The sequence below is a fragment of the Callithrix jacchus genome, chromosome 19 (genome assembly GCF_049354715.1).
Source record: "Callithrix jacchus isolate 240 chromosome 19, calJac240_pri, whole genome shotgun sequence".
In the NCBI taxonomy this organism is placed as follows: domain Eukaryota; kingdom Metazoa; phylum Chordata; class Mammalia; order Primates; family Cebidae; genus Callithrix; species Callithrix jacchus.
Window position 1 is genome coordinate 42,358,646 of NC_133520.1, and position 18,646 is coordinate 42,377,291.

Sequence of the window (18,646 nt, forward strand, 5' to 3'; positions counted from 1 at the left end):
ATTCAACAGAGAAGGGAAGTACAAATGGCTAAGAACAAATAAGAGCAAGAAAATGCGAAGTAAAACAAAGTGAACTAGCGCTTTCACATTCTTATAGCATTATATATAAATGAAAAAAGTTGGAGACAGTCTTTTAAGTACTCACTAAAAGACAAATGTATTTATTCATACTATGGAATTCTAAGCAACAATAAAAAGATTATTATGTACTAACATGAAAGAATGAGTTTAAAAATGTAAAGTAAAACAGTAGTTCATATAATGTGGTATCATGTTTATAAAGAAAATTGTATATACATTAGATTTTTCCATAGAAAAAAATTTAGAAGGCTATATATAGCTCTATTAACAGTAGTTACCAAGAGTGTAGAAGTATGCCAGACAAAATAATTTAACTGTTATTTGGATTTTGTTTTTAAAAATTATGCCCTACTTTGCAATTAAAACAAATTTAAAACATTTTTGCTATAGTTTCCCTTAGTGTTTGTTTTTTCCCTAGGCATAAGTTTATTTTTTAAATAGTAGTAATCTATAAAAAGGTACAATTGTGTTCTTAAAATTTTCATTCAATGGAAGGATTCATTCAAAGGAATATTTGAATGCAAACTGGAGTCAGAATCAATCTCCGTTACAATTCCACATCTACTGAACGTTTTATATTGACATAATTCAGCCCTATTTAAAAGTTAGAACAGTTACAAAGTTCATATGCTTATTTGTCAGATATTAACATTTTTCTACATTTGTATTATTTTTCTTTTTTTCTCTTCTCCTTTTCTTCCCTCTGTTCTGTCTCCCCATTCTATATATGATATTTTAAATATATAGATTTTAAGCATATTTTAAAATACTTAAATATATTTATGTTCAAATATATAGAATTTTTTTTGTTAACCATTTTAGGGTAAATTTGAGACACGGTGCCCCCTTTAGTCTTACATACTTAAGTGCATGTTTCCTGAAATGAAGGTGGTATTCTACATAATTATAGATACCAAAATCAAGAAATTAACATTGATATAACATAGTTATTCAGATATTGCAAGTAATTGCTTTTATAGCTCTCTCCAAAAAATAATCTTGAGTCATATGTTGAATTCAATTGCCTTGTCTTTCTAATCGTTTTTATTCAGGAGGCACATCATGTTGATTTGTCCCAGTCCTGGAAATGTTAACTTTGATCACCTGGTTATGGTAGTGTCTGCCAAGTTCCTTTTTCATTATACAGTTACTATTTTTTTTTCTTTATGGTTAATAGAAATTTTGTAGTATGATTCTTTGAGATTATGTGGATACCTGGTTGCTCCTCAGACTTTGGCCCACCAATTTTGGCATCCATTTATGGTTCTTACTTGAATACGTTATTAATGATTTATGGCAATTTTCTAATTCTGACATTTCTATTTCATTTTAGTTGGCTTTTTACTATAAGAAAATTTTCTCCTTCATGAATTCTGACTTACTCAATGGGTTATAATCTTTTACTATCATTTATTTTGAAGTGCTTAAGTGATCCTAGATTGGGCCCATGAAAGTACTTTGGGGCTAGCTCCTATATTCTTTTGACATGTCTCCATCAATTTTTGAGGACTTTCTGGGACAAGATATTCCAGGCTCGTTGTTTACTTTCCTAGCTCTAGAAGCAGCTCTCTAGGGAGCTCTGGTTCTTCTTGGTGGAGAGTAGTATTAACTTTCCTTTATTGTCAATTCTTTTATTCTTAAGTACCATTGTTCTTCATACAGTGTTTCGCTTATCCTTTCCTGATCCATTCTGTTTTTGCGTGAATACCATACTGTTTGAATCATATAGGTTTTGTATTTTGGTTAATTATTTATCTTATTAAATATTTCTTTGTATTTGACAATGGTGAGCAAAGTTGCTTGTCTCCTGGAACCTCATGATCTCCTATTTTCCTTGATCTCTTTGAATGTTATTCTCATTCTTCTTTTGAATTTTTCTCCCCGAATGAGGTTTTTACAGGGTAAAGTTCTCCAGGATTCTGTTTTTGCTCTGGAAAACCAGGCGTTGTCACTGCTCAATATTGTTGGAGAAGCATCTACATTGTAGGAGTACCTACAAACTTTAGGGACGGTTTGACAACATATATCAAACTTAAAAATGTATCTTTTCATTTCTGGGAGTGGATCATATAGGTAAACTTAGGAATATTTGTTATGTGATATATACAAGGTGATTCCTAGAACTATTGTGTGTAACAGCAAAAGATTTGAAGATTATCAATAATAATCCAAAAAGCTGAACATTTTTCTCCCCTTTCCTCTTCATGGCTGCATGAGACTGGATTTTCTTTATATATGCCAAGACAACGCATAGCAACAGAATAGGGAAAAGCCCAAATGTCCATTAATAGGAAATTGGTTAAGTAAATCATGGTACAGAAATACAATGGAATATTATGTTGTTGATAAAGAATACTAGGATGAGCTCCATTCAGTGATGAGGAAGAAAAAAATAGGAAGAATAGAATTTATATGGAAAATAATGGAAAAACCACCTCAATTTAAAAAGGTACTAACACTTTTGTGTAAAGGAGAGGAAATAAGATATAGCTGTATAGTTGCTTATGTTGTCATGAAGAAATTTTGGAAGGAAAAACAACTAATATTCTATTCCAGTTAAACAGGGCAGCTGGACAGGTGTAATGAGACTTTACTGTATACCTTTTTAATGTTGGATTTTTGACATATACATATAATTTTTTTTTTTTTTTTTTTTTTTTTTTTTTTTGAGACAGAGACTTGCTCTGTCACCAGGCTGGAGTGCAGTGGCATGATCTTGCTCACTGCAACCTCCACCTCCCAGGTGCAGTGATTCTCCTGCCTCAGCCTCCCGAGTAGCTGGGACTACAGGTGTGTACCACCATGCCCAGCTAATTTTTGTATTTTTAGTAGAGACACAGTTTCACCATGTTGGCCAGGATGGTCTCCATCCCTTGACCTTGTGATCCATCCACCTGGGCTTCCTAAAGTGCTGGGATTACAGATTTGAGCCACTGTGCCTGGCCTACATGTACTATCTATTTAATTCAATTTTAAAAAATTTCCAATATAATTTAACATAGTTTTGACACAGCATACGCTTTATACTTTGTACCTTTAAACCACTGGCCTATAGCACAATGTTCTTTTTTTTTTTTTCTTAAGAGACGGAGTTTTACCATGTTGGCCAGGCCGGTCTTGAACTCCTGACCTCAAGCAATCCACCCACCTCGGCCTTCCAAAGTACTGGGATTACAGTCATCAGCCACCACGCCTGGCCAGAACAATGTTCTTAACACAGTATAGAAAGCCTTTTTGTCTGTCTCTATAGGATGATACTCTGCCACTTCCAGCTTCATGCTTTACATTCTAGTGACGTTGAATTAGTAGTTCTCCACGTGGTACCATTTTATATTTGTGTATTCTTTACCTGTATCTTTGTAATGTCTTTTAAGAACCAGTTTGTGTCATCTTCTCTGAGAAGCTGGCCTCAACCTTTCCAAGGCTTAGTTGGGTGATTCAGTCATAATACTCTGTATATTTGTCTATTATTGCTTTTATATTGCATTGTAATGATTAACTTCTTTATAGTACTTAGATACCCAAAGATTTGCTTTAGTGTATTTTTTTTTTGGAGATGGATTTTTGTTCTTGTTGTCCAGGCTGGAGTGCAATAGTGCCATCTCAGCTCACTGCATCCTCCGCTTCCTGGGTTCAAGCAATTCTCCTGCCTTCGCCTCCTGAGTAGCTGGGATTACAGGCATGTGCCACCACACCTGGCTGATTTCTTTTTATTTTTTTTATTTTTAGTAGAGATGGGGTTTCTCCATGTTGGTCAGGCAGGTCTCGAACTCCTGACCTCAGGTGATCCTCCCTCCTCGGCCTCCCAAAGTGAGCCACCACACACGCAGCCCTAGTGTATTTTTCCACTATATTCCCAGTGGAAAAGCATTAATGTATTTTCTTTGCTATCTTCGTCTGTAGGGTAGGTGCCATCCCCCAAATAACGGATAGTTTTTAATGGAGACATGCAGGAATGTAACTAACATAAGATGGAGTGTAGTAAGTGAGGTAATAAGCAAGGTCATACTTTCAGAGGAAGCCAGGCTTTGAAATAAATCTTAGAGGTCCCAAAGTCCAGATGTAAACATTCTAACAGGGCCTATTTAGGAGCTCCAAATAATGTGGGGGTAGCTTCAGTATAAAGGCTTCATGCCTCAAGGTGAATTAGGGAGAAATGGAAAAACAGGGACAGATTGTGAGAGGTCTAACATTCTAATCTAAGGAATTTGAATTTGAATATTATTACCTTGTGGGCGGAGTGGCACTATTGAATGCTTTTGAACAAGGAATCAATATCTGTACTTTCAAGGTGATTTTATGCTTTGTGTAGGGTCTTCCAAAAAAGATGAGAGCTGGGGGCACCTGTTAATACATTTTGTATTATAAACTACATTGTTCAATATGGGATCCAAAAAGGAACAACCACCCACATTTCCAAATTCCATGTTTTTGACCAGATAGTTCCTTCAACCTAGAATTATGTCTGATTCTAACAGTGACATTCGTTTCATCTCAAGTTGTCATGAGAAAGACAACTTACATGTTACTTCCACTGGTGATCTCTGATAAATTTCTTACAAATGTTATTAACTGTATCCTGTTCTGACTGCATTGTATTTATTTCTGTTAGTTTTTCTCGTACTCTTCCTGTTTGTACAGTGCAGGGGCCCCCAATCTCCGAGCTGTAGACCAATACAAGTTCTTGGCCTGTTAGGACCACGTCTCCCCACCCCCTGCCATAGAGCAGGAGATGAGCGTTACCACCTGAGCTCCACCTCCTGTCAGATCAGCTGGCATGTTAGATACTCATAGGTACACAAACTCTGTTGTGAACTGTGCATGTGATGGATCTAGGTTGTACGTTCCTCATGAGAATTTAATGATAAATGTAATGCACTTACATCATCCCCAAACCGTCCTCACTCCCCATCCCCTATCCTGCCCGCTCCCAACCCTGTGGAAAAATTGTCCTCCATGAAACCGGTTCCTGGAACCAAAAAGGTTGAGGGCTGCTGTTAGAGTGCTTGCCTTACTGTACCCACAGTTGCTTGCTCCTGGAAACCTTTGTTTTATTTAACCCACTCATGTAGCACTTAACTACATTATATTACTGCCTGATGGTTTTTCTGTTTATTTCACCAAGCATTTCTTAAGTGCCAGACCTCGAGGAAGTCATTCTTTGTCAATTCATGTGTTTGTCTATAGTACTTGATTATGATTAGATACATGAATTCCTTAAGGACACCTTATTTTTTTCTGTTGCGCTTAGCACAACTCATGATACATTTAGGCACTCAGTCATATCAGTGACATCACCAGAACAGTATTGGTTAAAAGTTGGGTTTAAGTTCTAGCCCTATCACTGTCTCCTGGATCCACAGTAGGGAGTGTATTTAGTCTGTGTAAGCTATAATTTTCTCTTCTGTAAAATGGGGACATAATAGTTTCTATCTGAATTAGTCTGTTCAAGCTGCCACAACAAAGTTTTATAGTCTAGGTTTTTTCTCACAGTTCTGGAGGCTGGATACTTGAGATAAAGGTGCCAGCATGATGGGGTTCTGGTGAGGGCTCTCCTTCTGGCTTCTTGCTCTGCCTCACATGATGGAGAAAGAGTGAACAAGCTCTCTTGGTGCTCTTGTAATAAGGGCACTAATCTTATGAGGATGAGGGCCCCACCGTCATGACTTCGTCTAACTAATCTCTTCCCAAAGGCCTCATTTCAAATATCACATGGCGGGTGGTTAAAGCTTCAACATATGGATTTTGTTACAGTCTTCAGTGGAGACAGACAAGCAGGATTAACTTATGGAAAGCATTCAGCAGTGTGCCTGTAACATAAAAAATGTTATTATTTAACCTATCATCATCATTTTGACTTGGCCTAAAATTAGAACCAATTTGGTGATTTTGCTCTTCATTGATGGAGAGTATGTGATAACATTCATTAAGGAGGTTAGTGTAGGAAGAAAGGGAGAGTTGCAGGCATGCTGTGAAGAGATGCTTTCTTCACTATATCAGTAGAGAAGAAGAAGATGGTTGCCAACCTCGGATTTATGGATGAATCCTAAGTATGCTGTGAATAGAAGAAAATAAATGCTTTAGTATTCTTTATTCTGTGTGCACTTTAAAATGCAATCCTTTAATTTGTTTTTATTCAAATCTCTATTTTCTTTTCTCCAATTTAATTGATGGATTGGGTTTTTCGGTAAGCCTGGGAAAGTAGAAGTATCATTTTGATCTTTGTCTATAAATAATACTAAGTTTATTTTGCAGGATTTTGTAAAGTTCTATATTAAACATTTTGGATCTTAACTATATTTCGGTATTTTTAAATTAGAGTATAATCTCTATCTATTCTCTAGTCTTTGGATTTAGAGTTTTTCTTCTCTAATGAGTCCAGGACTGATTTTATTAGCCTTTCTGGAACTGTTAAAAATTTGTTATTTCATTTTTGACAGTAATTCTCTCCACCTTTACTTTATAGAGTTCTCTTCATTGGATCCCACAGGTAGAGAGGAGGTACAAGATTCATAAAATGGCGGGCGGGTGAGTGACTTAGAATTTGGGCTACAACTTGGGGAAAGAAAGTGGTAGTGGTTACTCCTTAATAATAGGAATAAAAGACAGGTGCGGTGGCTCACGCCTGTAATGCCAGCACTCTGGGAATCTGAGGCAGGAGGATCGCTTGAGCCCAGAAGTGTGAAACCAGACTGGGCAACATGGTGAAACCTTGTCTTTACAAAAAATACAAAAATTAGCCAGACATGGTGGCACCCACCTGTAGTACCAGCTACTCAGGTGGCTGAGATGGGAGGGCCCTTTGAGCTTGGGAGGTCGAGGCTGCAGTCAGCCATATTTGCACCACTACACTTCAGCCTGGGTGACAGTGAAACCCTGTCTCAAAATAATAATTGGAATAAAATGTGAAATTTGGACATTATGTTGTCTTGGTGAAATCTGTAAATATTGAGAAAGCATAGAGCAAATAGTATATCCTAAGTATATATTTTCTTTGGCTGTAGAGGGTAAAAAGATACCATTAAATTGTGGTTTGGGGCTTTTCTTTTTTTTTTAATAACAAAAACTTCAACTCTTAATAAATACTATTTTACTTGAAATTAGTAGGCAGGTATGCTTCTGGAACCACAGAAATCAAACTTGAGAGAGAAAATACAAACAATTATAGAGGCAGTCTAATTAACATGAACATAAAAATAACCATTAGGTGACAAACCTTTTCACAAGAAAAATGGTCTGTGCCGAAGATCAACTTCATAGACATTAGCTCAAAGCTGTGATTTTATACACAAAATAGTATTGTAGCAATGGTATAAATATAGGAAAAATTCTAGTCGTGAAAGGAGTGGAGCCCGCAAATGTGGAACTGCATGAAAAAGAGAAAAGTTAGTAGTGTGTTTACCTGTGGCAGGTGTTTATGTTTCACAGTGTACAAAATAAACTTATATACTGGTTTACTAATGAATTTATGAATTTGGATGGGACTAATTGTAAGAAATACTGCAAAGTGGGAAAAGTTTGTCTCTAGGACCCTTTTATGGCCCTTTTCTCCTTGCTCTTTCAAACTCGTCATGTAGCAGTAACCATCCATAGATGTTTCTCTGTTCACTATCAGAAGAGATCTCCAGGATCTGTAGGCTTTGTTAAGTTATCTTTAAAATGATGAGTAAACACACTAAAGTATTGATGGATTGTTTCACATTTAATTGGAGCTCTTGAAGATCCAAACAGAATTTTCTCATGGTAAAACTTCAAACATTGACATCTGTTAGGGGAGATATTTACAGAGAAAAGAGCTTTTTGAGTCGACCCCTTAATTTACAACCTGTTGCCAATTGGGAAGGGAATTAACATTGTTGTAGGCTTATATACTAGTGTCGGAACCTCTGTATGAGGTGATAGACAGTATGATTTGATTCTCACAATGAGCTTGTGAGTGTGACATTCCCATTTTTAAAAACTTTTTTTTTAGGGGGATGGGGGTCTCACTATGTTGCTCAGCCTGGAGTGCAGTGGCTATTCACAGGTGTAATCATGGCTTACTGCATTCTGGAACTCCTGGGCTCAAGCTATCCTCCCGCCTCGGCCTCCCCAGTAGCTGGGACTATAGCTTATTCACGTTTTATAAGATACAAACTAAAAGAGGCACCGAAAGACGAAATGACCTTCCTAAAGAGGCCACAGTGGAGGCAAATCGTTAAAATCACCAAGCCAGTATTTCATAGTCATTTTATTCTTCTGTTTCACTCATACTTGGTGAACATGACAATATGTTTAATTACCCTCCAGAATTCCTTTACATGCCTCCAAAGAGATGATTCTCCAGTTTCTTTTTGAATCACCACATGAGACCATTCTGCTTGTCATTGATTAGTCTTACTTGAACCTTTTGTGGTATTTTTAGCTAAGAGTATATAGAAATGCCTTATTAGCAGAGATGACTGACAACAATATTCCGTTCTAAATATATTGTTAGGTTTTTTTGTTTTTTGCAGGTTAGCTAACTCTGAAGTTTGTACTTAGAGCAAATAAGTATTGTTAAGTTATGTGTCAATAATGTTTGGAATTATCACAGCAAGAATTAACAAATTTCTTGTTACTGACACTTTTGAGTAGATGTATTCAGTATTATAAGCAGTTTTAATATATCCATTCAACAAAGAGTTACGAAGTACTTACATGTGCCAGGGCTGTGTTAGGTTCTGCACAGAAAAGAACATGGAAAACACGTGGTCTGTGCCCTCAGAAGATGATTTGGGAGGGAGGCAAACTGATGTAACTAGGAGCATGCACTCTAATAATCTTAGTCATGGAGGTGTGTAGTAGGAAGAGTGGGGGCAACAGGAAAGAAATAGTTAACTGTGTTTGAGGGACTCTGGGAAGGATTCAGAGAAGAGGTTTTAGTTTAAACTGAAGCTTAAATATTTTGACTACAAGACAATTCATGGTCTGCTTATACATTTTGCATATACAACATTTGCACATATAGCATTTCCCTCACATGTACATTTAAATGCAGTATTTAGCTTGAACATCTAGCCTCTTCCCTTTTCCCTGAAATAATATGTAATCATGTAGATTCTCCTCCCCCCATGTATCTTTTTAGAAGGCTTTTCTCATAGCTTCTCAGTTGTTTCCCTTTAGTTCTCTGCTCTCCTCCAGCTCTTAAATTGCTCTGGCTTTTAGAAGCATGGCAGACTCTATTTCTGCAGTCTTTAAAACAGCAGTGATGAATGAAGGCTGATAACTGTGGTGGGAAATGTAGGAGAGAACAGGGTGATGGAACTAGGTACCTGAATACTTTATCGTTTGTACTGTCACAAATGTTTTCTTCTATTTAGAATAATCTCCAGGCTTAAAAGTGTGACTAGCTATCTCTCAAGCAAAAAATGAAGTTAGAAACAGCTGTCTGGAAAGGAACATTGTATTCTGTCGTATATTATTTTCTGGCACATTTTGGTTGTAAGGCTTTTTGGGGATACTTAGAAGGATTCCACTTTGATTAAGCTAACATATACATACCTATCTCTGTCTTCTCATAGACCTGCAACTTCTCCCAGACAGGCACATTGGTGGATATTAAAGCAATTAGTATTACTTGAAAAACCGGCATGATATTATGGCAAGAGCTCTGCATTGGAATTAGGGACTGAAATTCAGGTCCTGCCTTCATTCTATGTTTAATTTGTTGTCTGTCTTTGAGCTAGTCAGTTAACCTCTCTTAGGTTTCAGTCTTCCTGTTTGTTAAATAATGGGATAGGATAACGCCCTCTAAGGCTTTTCTTAGCTCGGAAATTCTATCATTTTATTATTGACGGAGTTGGATGTTCAACTGACAAATCTTTATCGAGTGCTTCCCACCTTTAGGCTCTGTGCTAGGTGCAGTCAAAAAGAGACAGAGGATAGTTGAAGATCAATGGAATATAATTGAGAAGCCAGAATTTAAGCCATACATATGTGTCCAATTAATATTCAACAAGGATGGCAAGGCGATTCAGTGGGGAAGAATAGTCTTTAGGAAATGATGATGGAACAACCTGATTTCCACATGCCAAAGAATGAATTTGGACCCCTTACCGGATACTATATATAAAAATTAATACAACATCTATTAAACACCTAAATTATAAAAACTAAAACTCTTAGAAGAAAACATAGGGGTGAATCTTTGTAATTTTGGATTGGGTAATAGTTTATTGATTTGACACCAAAAGCACAAGGAGTCAATGAAAAAGATACAGTGTACTTCATCAAAATAAAAAACATGTATTTTCAAGGCTACTGTCAAGAAAGTGAAAAGGTCTCCCAAGAAATAACAATTTTTTAAAAAGTGAAAAGAATATAGTATGGGAGAAAATATTTGTAAATTATGAATCTGATAAGGGGCTAGTATCCAGAATATATTAAGAATTCTTATAACTTAACAATAAAAAGACAACCCAGTTAACAAATCTGAATAGACAAATGACCTGAATAGACATTTTCTCCAAAGAAGATATTCAGATGGCCAATAATACATGAAAAGATGCTCAACATCATTACCCATTAGAGAAATGCAGATCAAAATCATGTGAGATACCAACTCATACCCATTGGGATGGCTGTAATCAAAAAGACAAATGATAAAAAGTGTTGGTGAGGTTATGGAGAAATTGGAATCCTCATATGCTGTTGGTGTGATAGTAGAATGGTACAGCTGCTTTGAAAAACAGCAGTTCCTCAAAAACTTAAAACATAGAGTTACAGGACTCAGCAGTCAACACCTGGGTATATTTCCAAGGGAATCAAAGTCATATGTTTGCACAAAACTTGTATGTGCATGTTTGTAGTGATATTATTCATTGCCTCCCAAACCACAAATGTCCATTCAGCTTTAGAGTAGATAAGCAAATTATGATTATCCAGAAAATGGAACATTATTCAGACAGAAAAGAAATGAAGTAACCTTGAAAAGCTCAGCTAAGCGAAAAAAACTACACACAAAAGGCTACATACTATATGATTATTCCTTAATATGAAATGTCCAAAATAGACAAATCCATAGGGATAGAAAGTGGTTTAATGGTTGCCAGGAGATTAGGAGGGGAAGGAATGGAGAATGACTTCGGGGTGATGAAAAGTTCTGGAATTAGTAGTGATAATTGCACCATCTTGTGAATGTAATGACTATGGCTTGTATGCTTTAAAATGGTGATTTTTATGGTATGTGAATTATATCTCAATTTTTAAAAAGACGTGACACCTAACTAAAACTCTTTTTGATAGGGATAGAAAAGAGTTCTGTAGGAGCATACAGAATGACATTCTGCCCTACTATGTGAATTTGACAGCAGACTCATGAAATAAGTAATATTTAAACAGAGACCTGGAAAGTGAATTGGAGTTACTCGGGTGAAAAAACTCTTAGCAGTGGAAATAAGGAAACATGTAAGAAAATATATCAGTTAAAATTAACAGCTGAAAGCCAATTTTATCTGTAACAGGTATATGCTCGTTCTGTCACTATGTAAGAATTTGTCAAAGACTTTTTTGCATTAAGTAATTATCCCATAAAGAACCATAGCAATATAATATTTGTTAAGAAAATATGTATGTATACCAGCTTCTGGGGAAAACAGGGCATCTATTTTTTATTTTTTGATTCTAAATATTTTTAAATTATGTGGCATTTTATAATTTTAAATATTTTTGAAACCAGAACAAAATTCTAGAATTTGTTTATGCTTGATTTTTTTTTTCCCTCCTCTCTGTGTTTTATAAGGCAAGTTTTCCACCTTTGTTCCTATAGAAATTTTACTGTTTTCATTGCTTTTGACAGTTTAAGATTAGTTTCACAACCCTGTAAGCAAATAGTAAATACAATTAGAGAAAAATTAAAATATTTCTGTTTCCTGGTAGGCACTAAAACATTAAGAAAAATATTCAAGCATATACCAAAGTAGAGAGACAAGTATAATCAACACCCATGTAATCATCACCAGCTTCAAAAATTTTCAACTCATGGCCAGTCTTATTTTATCTATATATCCACCTACTCCTCCTTTACCCACTGGATTATTTTGAAGCAAATCTCAGCTATTATATCATTTCATATATAGGTTGTATTATCTGTAAATGACAAGAAGTCTTTTTAAAACTATATACTATTGCTGGGCGCGGTGGCTCACGCCTGTAATCCCAGCACTTTGGGAGGCCGAGGCGGGTGGGTCACGAGGTCAGGAGATTGAGACCATCCTGGTCAACAAGGTGAAACCCCGTCTCTACTAAAAATACAAAAATTAGCTGGGCATGGTGGCGCGTGCCTGTAATCCCAGCTACTCAGGAGGCTGAGGCAGGAGAATTGCCTGAACCCAAGAGGCGGAGGTTGCGGTGAGCCGAGATCGCGCCATTGCACTCCAGCCTGGGTAACAAGAGCGAAACTCCGTCTCAAAACCACACACACACACACACACACACACACACACACACACACACAATTGAGTATTTTTAACTTGAAAATACTTCTTTCTTGTGAAGAAAGATTATTTAAAAAGTTGTCTATTAGTGGAAATAGTTACTCTGTATAATTTTTTGTTTGCTTATATATCTATTTCTTCTAATATTAAGTATTTTTATAAAAATGGAGGTTATGAGAATGTGGTTCATGTGTTAGTCTTTATACTCTTCGTTGTGATTATAATTAACGAGATCTTAGGCATGATAAAACTCTAGCCACTAATTATCTCCTTTTACCATAATCAATGGCCTTTACTCTGTTTTGCCTTCTGGGTGTGTCTATCTTTTAATTTATTGATTACCCACTCCTTATTGAAACATTCATCTCCCTTGGTTTCCCTGATGGGCTTTCCTGGTTCATCACTGCATTGGAGTGCTCTTTAACTGACTCTTTTGATACCTACATAGTGTGACTATATCTCATTCTCACTCTGTTCTTGAGCCTTTTGTGCCCTCTGCAAATTTTTAGCTCTTCTGCTGTCATGGCTACAAATCTTACTTGTGTATGAGTGAATTCCAGGTGCTTATGAAAATAACAAATCAAAGAACTTCTCTTTAGCGTTGTAGTTGGAAAAAATTTCCACATGGATATGCCATTGGCATCATAAATTCAGATTTTTTAAAAACTGAGACTATCTTTTTCATTAATAACAATTTCCTTTCAGCTTTCCTCTACTGACAAATCACCAGACTTGGAACCATTCCTGTCTTCCACCTCCTCCAATCCCCTGTGCACGTTATTATCTTCTACTGTTAATTATTCCCTCAAAATATGTGTTATTTATGTTTTCATGATTATTGCCTATTCTAGGCATTTTTTTCTTCTAGGAAACTTTTTCACTACTCAGGTTGGCTACATGTTCTTCTCTGTGATTCCATAAAGTCTGTGTGTTCTTCACAGTCAAGATAATATATTGATGTGTCTTTTCCTCATTTGAATTCAAGCTCTTGAATGGCTGAGATTGGAGATTGGGTATTGTTTATGTTTGTGCCATAGAACATGAGACATTGTAATGTTTGTTAAATGTTAATTGAACTCCTACTTTCTTTATATTACTGCAATATCTACCAAGGTCTTGCCTTTCCCTGGCAGAACATTGTGCATAAAGTTATCTTAATTCTTTGTGAAGCCAATGAAGACAGTAGATTCTCTATTAAAGTACCCTGTACATTTCCATTATAGAACTAATTGCAGTTTAAAATCATTCATTTTCTTTCTCCCCCTGGAATACTCTGTAATGGTAGCCTTACAGTAGGACCTTAATAAATATTTATTGAATATGAATGGATGCTCCTCCTCACCGGTTGAGAGGAATGCACCTATACATAATACAAATTATTTAACAATAGTTACAAACCTTAAGCCTTTGCTCTATTTGCTACCAGACTGATCTTTCTAAAATAGTGCTTTTAAAAGTTCAAACTTTCTCTTGCCAGACTTTCAATAACTTTTGGGAATACAGAGGCAAATAAAGACATCATTCCTGCATTTTAGGGAATTTGGAAATAAAGGGAAAGAAATGCTTAAGTCTCCTTGGACAGGCCAAGGAAAATTTTGTTGAGGACATCTGATATCTTTAAGGTTCTTTTCAGCCAAAAAAATTGTATAATTCACAGGTGCCATTTTCTGTGACAGTAGGCAAAAACCTGGGTAGCTGCAAAGAGAAGACAGATAACTGCCAGCAGGGTATTTTTGGCTGTTCCTGAGGTTGCCCTCATTCCCTTTAACTTGACCGTTTACTTCAGCCTGAGGAGTAACTTCGGAACTTAAATCTAAGTAGAGTTTATTTTTGGATTATCCATTCTTTTGTTAGCAGAGATAATTGAAAGGAGAATTTAGTAATGTTTTATGTGACTTTACTGAAGACAGTTCAAGCTTTATGGTTTAATTTTTGTTTGGTTAACAAGGGAATCAGGACACAGCACTTCTCACTACTCATAGATTATATAACTTATTTATCATGTTTATTTTCTCTTTCAATCCCACTAGAATGTAAGCTCTATAAGAGTGGATTTTTGTTCTTTGCTAAATAAATATTTGTGAAATGAATACTTAAGAAGTCATTGGTGGCCTTACCAGGGTAGTTTTAATAAAGTGATAGAGGTGGAGCTGGTTTACATGGTTGAGGGTTGCCTGGGCTTGTGGTTCAAAATCAAACAGTAATAGTAGTTTGTTTTATTTTTTCTTTCTTTTTCCTTTTGCAAGTTTGGTGGTAAGGGAGTTATTTATGAAAATTCTCTTCTTTTTACTGCTGGTAGCTTATAAAAGCTTTTAAAATTAACATGTCCTCATGTTTCTTTTTAAAACTTAGATGAGTTTTATATTCATTAAACATATTACTATAAGCCATATAATCTCAACTACTTTGGATTTTTTAGATTTTTAGAAAAAGTAAAATTTTAGGTATTTTCCTCTTTATCTTAAATACAGCTGTGAAATGATGTATCAATAAGTGGTTTTGGATTAATTTTTTAAAGTTACTAAATATGCATCAAAGTAAATATGTATAAATGAATTTACATTATTTAAAATTCTAGAATTAGACATCTGCCTAATGAATGCTGTTCTAAATGTTGCTAAATGATTAATAGTAATTAAAAGGTTAAACACAAGCTGAAGAAAGCTTTGGATTTTGAAATGTTTGCAGCAGCTAGTAATCTGACTGTTGCAGACGTTTTTGTCAAAGTTGAAAAAGTTAGAGCTAATTAATTTCCTGGGAGACATATGATGAGATCGTAGGTGTGATAACATATTTGAGTAACATATGGTAGTTATGGGGCACCTTTCTAATGACTGCACAGCCAGTTAAATATAGACTTTTTTGGTTTCATTTATTTCATTACCATCCTTTGTTACTGTGTATTTTTAAACTAATTTTGTTTTCTGTAATAGTGGTCGGTACCCGGGATTTCAGAATTTATAATTAAAATATTAGGAATATAGTAATTCTCTTTGAAGTTGAAATAAATTTTAGTGGAAGTTTTCTTAAAAATACAGCTATTTCCTACCAATGTACTTGTATATTACACTTTTAAGGTTAAATAAATGTATGGGGAATTTTTTCCCATAAGTATTTATTATATACCTTTTGACTAATTTTATTCTAGCCCCTTTTACTTTATAGTTATGTTTCAGTTTCTGAATATTAATAAACAGATTAAAGAGGAATTAAAATTATTTTTATATCTGTTATTCAAATAGTATCTAACACCTTGGTAAAGAAAATTTTGACATGAGAATTTTGCAAATAGAGACAAAATAGTGACTTACAGTTTATGTTTTCATTTTTAAAGGTTGAAATTTTACCAACATTTATATGATTGTAATCTGTTATATAAGCCCCAAATTTTCTATCATTCAAAAATATCCACAGTGAAATCAGAGTTCAGGGTAAAAATGTTTGTGGTGCTACAGAGCCAGCCACTGGAGGGTGTCCATGTTAACTTCTTGGTCTCAGTATTCTGCTGATGAGACGGATGAAAAAGAAGACTGTCATTTACAAGTCTTTTGAGATTAAAGCAAAAGTACTGTTCGTGCCCAAAATGGAAGTAAACAGAAAACGAATAGAATTTTAAATCTTAAAGGAAATACGATACGTAACTACTGGAATTAGTAAGCAAATAACTAACATTCTTTTGCTTTTTACTCAAAAATGCTAGTCAATAACTACTGTATTTGTGAGTATACTTAAAAATTTATATGCAGCTATGAGGTTCTAATAAGTACAGAAACATCTCAAATATATTTACTAAACTTTTTTTTTTGACATTACTCTAATTGTTTTCATTTAAACTTGACTATCCTATGAAGAATTTTGATGTGTATATCTGCTCTCTGACTCCTTCCTTGTTTTAAATCTGTTGCAGATTTTCCCTTATCAGTTGGCATGCTTTTAGCCAATAGTGATAAATAGATATCCATGAAGGGCTGATAGAATCTTTTGTCCTGAATGGGCTTTGAACTCAAGCCTAAAGGAAAATATTAAGGTGAACTTTCAGGTGATGCACAGTAAAGCATTAGTTTCTCATTCATTTAATAAAATTTGTAAAGTTTGTATTATTACATGATTATAATAGCAGGATTTTAGAGACAGCAGGATTCTCTGAAATATAGTTTACCAATTGGAAAATTATTTTAGAGGGATATATTCTGAGGCTGTAAAGTTTATATAATTTTTAATTGATAAGATTGTTCTAATTAGAACCTTTAGAAACAAAAATTCTACTGATAGGCTATTCACTTCTTAAAAATGTATGGGAATTTCAGAATAAAATGAGAAATTGGTTTTAGTTTATTAATCATTAATGGCAGTAAAATAAACTTTATATCATTTTTCTTTATTAGAGTAATAAGCCATACAATTTTGTATAGCTAGTAGGCAATACTTAATGAAGAATGAGGGGGATTGATATTTGATTTCATAGTTGAGTAATTATGCTTAAAAATATCAGTTTTTTGCTTTTATAAGTTGCTAAAATATTTTCTACTCAGATAAGTCTGTCTTTATGTCATAAAATAAGTAAATGACAGATATCAGATACATAAGCCAATATTAAAATTCACTATAATATACTTGGCTCTAATCCTGAAAGCTCTGGTTCATTCTAGAAATGTTTCTGGAACAGTAAGTACATGAATTTGGGAGATTAGAAGATTTACATTTTAAATACAGTGTCAATGCTCTTTACTTTGCCATGCATAAATCGCACTGCCAGATGTGCTTAGGTCAGTGTTTTAACCATTCACATATTTATTTTGTGAAATTATTTCGTGAGTCCTGAAGGGACTTACAATTGAAAAGAAGGGTTTTTGAGAGAAAGTCTGTTATTAGTCTTCTTAATAGTATGGAAAACAGTCCATTTGGAGCACGATGCACTGTGTCACATAGAAACAGTTTTTGGATGCTTTCATAGCCATCTGTAGTGAGTGGATCATTGATTATACATCAGTCAGATAAAAAAGATAATTTTGACATTATCTCTTCTTCCTGAAATACCTTGCTTCTAAAAAATGTGTGTTAGCTTGATCAAATTATTACAAAAGAGTTTCAGAGGGGGCAGTTAATAAACATGTAGTAAATTTATTATCTATGATTTTTAGTATTTTCTGTTGATGTAAATTTAAGAACAGATGATCAGCAGTCTAGACTGAGAACAAATGATTACTTTTTCCCCTCTAGGAAGGAAAGATAATTTTAAGAAACAAAATTTAAATCTATTTATTTCACATGATTTAGTTACTAAATACATGCCAGAATTTCTTAGACACTCAGAATTCTAAGAAGATATTAAACATATTCTTTAGAAATTTGAGGATAACTGTAGATGTTTTTATTCATTTACAGTTGCCAGGTATCTTGACCAAAATCTGTTGTTTTGACTTTTAGAAATTGTCCTAGCATCCTAATTTCTTATGAGGTACTGGATTTGGATTAGTGACTACAACATTGAGGCGAGATATTCCAGGATAAAGGAACCAAAATTCTGTGCATTTTTGCTTCAACAGGAAAACACTTACTATATATTTCTTAAAATGTATACATATTTTTCAAAGCATTTCATCTTTTTCTTAAAAAATTTTACATCGTTAACGGTATCTCTTCCCAGCTAACATTTACTTCTTTTTATATATCAAACATGTTGCTATGGGCTTTGCTTATAGTTGTCATTTAATGTGTTTAAATGGTTAAGGGTAAAGTAACTTATGTGAGTGGGATCAGAGGGTATTTTTTCCTTAGTGACTGGCCTGTTTCACTTAGCATAGTGTCTTTAAGGTTCACCCATTTTGTACCATGTGTCAAAACTTTTAAGGCTGAGTAGTGTTCGATTGTATGTATATACCAAGGATTACTTATCCATTGATGTCTTTTAGTTTTTATTTGTGTGAAAATGTATTCTTTTTTCCACATTTTTAAAGGATGTTTTTACTGAGTAAAAACAGTTCTAGGTCGGGGTTTATTTTCTTTCACTCACTGAAGATAACATTTCTTTAGCTTGTCCATTGAGCCTTTATTTTTGGACATTGTATTTTTCAGTTCTCAAAATTTGTTTCTCTTCTAGATTAGACATG

The 18,646-nt window shown here is 34.7% G+C and overlaps 1 protein-coding gene across 15 annotated transcripts in view; it reads left to right on the forward strand.

The window, feature by feature from the left end:
• Positions 1 to 18,646, forward strand: part of AKT3 (AKT serine/threonine kinase 3) — a 343,677-nt gene that overhangs the window by 63,364 nt on the left and 261,667 nt on the right. The window contains exon 4 of one of the 15 annotated variants that reach the window (XM_078357230.1): positions 6,548 to 6,609. The exons of the other annotated variants lie outside the window; for them this stretch is intronic. The gene's annotated coding sequence lies outside the window, so the exon portion shown is untranslated. The remainder of the gene's footprint in view (positions 1 to 6,547; positions 6,610 to 18,646) is intronic. 15 annotated transcript variants of the gene reach the window in all.